Source organism: Arachis hypogaea, chromosome 17, assembly GCF_003086295.3.
Source record: "Arachis hypogaea cultivar Tifrunner chromosome 17, arahy.Tifrunner.gnm2.J5K5, whole genome shotgun sequence".
Taxonomy (NCBI): Eukaryota; Viridiplantae; Streptophyta; class Magnoliopsida; order Fabales; family Fabaceae; genus Arachis; species Arachis hypogaea.
Genome location: NC_092052.1, coordinates 87,170,692 through 87,173,568, shown reverse-complemented (window position 1 = coordinate 87,173,568; position 2,877 = coordinate 87,170,692). Strand labels below are relative to the sequence as shown.

At 39.7% G+C, this 2,877-nt stretch overlaps 1 non-coding gene across 1 annotated transcript; it reads right to left on the bottom strand.

Annotated features, from left to right (window-relative positions):
* Positions 1-2,184: 2,184 nt before the first annotated feature.
* Positions 2,185-2,288, bottom strand: LOC112768672 (small nucleolar RNA R71). The gene has a single exon (XR_003186073.1). It is a non-coding gene; the product is annotated as a small nucleolar RNA R71 (small nucleolar RNA).
* Between the last annotated feature and the right edge of the window lie 589 nt (positions 2,289-2,877).

Below are 2,877 nucleotides of genomic sequence, written 5' to 3'. Positions count from 1 at the left end.
ACGTTAACACCACTAACGTCCTGAGCTAAAGTCTTTGCCCACTTCAAACTTTCTCTCTGCAAGTAAAGCCAAGCCCAATGAAGAAGAGAACTGCTTCAAACTCAAGATCCAAAGGCCTATACCCAAGACTTGAAGAGCCAACTAGAAGAACAGAAGAGTAGTATATATAGGAGTAGCTTTGAATTAAATTGGGAGAGTGGGAAATTATAGGGAGCCTCTTGGCATAGAACTACTCTTTGTATTTTACTTTCTCTGCACTTCTAGTTTCATCATGTATTCTCCATATTTGTTTTCATTTTCTAGAGCTATGAACAATTAAACCCCTTTCATTGGGTTAGGGAGCTCTGTTGTAATTTGATGGATCAATACTAGTTTTCATCATGTATTCTCCAGCTTTGTTTTCTCTGCACTTCTAGTTTCATCATGTATTCTCCATCTTTGTTTTTATTTTCCAGCGCTATGAACAACTAAACCCCTTTCATTGGGTTAGGGAGCTCTGTTGTAATTTGATGGATCAATACTAGTTTTCATTATTCTTCTTCTATCTTTTCTCTTGATTTTACTTGAAAGCTTTCGATCTTCATCCAATTGGGTAGTTATCTTGGAAAAGAAGCTATTCATACTTGGATCTCTTCTGAACCTTAAAAGAGGAATGAAGAGATCATGCTAGAAATGCTTTCTCATGCTGGACCAAATTGGGTTTGGATGGATATGTGACTATAATCCTCTCAACACTTGATTTGGGAAATGCATGTGGTATAATCAGTGACCATAGTTCATCTCTTCTCATGAGAAATTGACCAAGGAATTGGCTATTGATCAAGATTTGAGAGATTGAATTACAAGAAATTGTAATTCGATCACTTAAGATTGCCAAGGAGATCAATGAGTGCATTGATTGAGGAAGAGATAAAAATGAAATTGATCCGGAGAATGCAACATCTCCTGAGCCCAATGAACTCCCCATTCCTGATCTTACCCATTCTCTTTAATTTCTGTCATTTACTTTTATGAGCAATTTCCCCATTCCCATTTAAGATTCTGCACTTTACTTTCCGTCATCTACATTCAGCTCTTTATTTCTAGCATTTACTTTTCTGTTATTTACTTTCCCGCCATTTAATTTTCTACAATTCTCAACTCAAATTCTGATTCGCTCAACTAGAATATTCCTCTAATTAAAGTTGCTTGATCAATCAATCCCTGTGGGATTCGAACTCACTCTATTGTGAGTTTTTACTTGACGACAAATTCAGTACACTTGCCGAAGGAAATTTGTTCGAAACAAGTTTTCCGTGCATCAAGTTTATGGCGCCGTTGCCGGGGATTAATTGTGCATCAACAATGATTAAATTGGAAGATAACTAGATTGAGCATTTTTGTTTTGTTTGATTTAATTTTCTGTTTGAGTAATTTACTTTCTGTTTTAGTTAATCTATTCCCTTCCCCCTACTTTTTCTTTGTTATTTACCATTCATTTCACTAACCCACTAACTGTTTGATATATTGCATCACTCACACTAATAATAATTCTGACAGATATACTTTCTGCACCTATTCTCTTTGCTTGTACTTGTTGGTTGTATGATAGGGAGAAGAAGCGGGGCTTCAACTTCCTTTGATTCTAAACCTGAGAGAACCTTCCTTAGACTAAGGAGGGAGGCAAGAGAAAAATATGTAGTTGGTGCTGAAGAAGAGGAGGAACACTTTGAGGAATACTTTGAACCAAACATGGAAGAAAACATGGAAAACCATCGTGAAGAAGAAGCTCACAACCATGGCGGAAGAGGAAGAGCAAATCATGCTGGGGAGGATAGAAGAGTTTTAGGCTCTTACATCAATCCGAACCCAGAAAATTGTGAAAGTAGCATTCAAAAGCCAACCATCCATGCCAACAATTTTGAATTAAAACCATAGCTCATCACCCTTGTTCAAAACAACTGTTCGTTCGGAGGGAGTGTCCAAGAGGACCCCAATCAACATCTGACCACCTTCCTGAGAATTTGTGACATAGTGAAGTCTAATGGTGTTCATCCTGACGCCTATAGACTGCTCTTATTTCCATTCTCACTCAAGGATAAGGCAGCCAAGTGGCTGGAGTCTTTCCCAAGGGAGAGCTTGACATCCTGGGAGGATGTAGTGAACAAATTCTTAGCAAGATTTTACCCTCCTCAACGAATCAATAGGCTGAGAGCTGAGGTCCAAACTTTCAAGCAACAAGATGGTGAGACTCTGTATGAAGCATGGGAGAGGTTTAAAGACCTAACAAGGAGGTGTCCACCTGACATGTTCAACGAATGGGTGCAGCTGCACATTTTCTATGAAGGCCTGTCATATGAATCAAAGAAGGCAGTAGACCATTCATCCGGAGGATCTTTGAACAAGAAGAAGACCATTGAGGAAGCCATAGATGTCATTGAAACTGTAGCAGAGAATGACTACTTCTATGCTTCCGAAAGAGGGAATACGAGAGGAGTGATGGAGCCAAACAATGTAGATGCTCTGCTGGCCCAAAACAAGCTCATTACCCAGCAGCTAGCTGACCTCACCAAGAAGATGGAGAGGAACCAAGTAGCAGCAATCTCCACTTCATCAACAACCCAAGAAGGAGTGAATGAAGAAGCAGAGGGAAGTCAGGAGCAAGTCAACTACATTGGGAATTCACCTAGGCAAAACCATGATCCATACTCCAAGACCTACAACCCTGGATGGAGGAATCACCCAAACTTTGAGTGGGGAAATCAACAAGACCAAAGCCTTGATCAAAGATGGCCAAATCCCAACAATGCAGCCCCCCAACATTTCACATCTAGACCATATCAACACCCCCATAACAACACCTCTCCACATTCACATCAAAATCAAAATAACTTACCT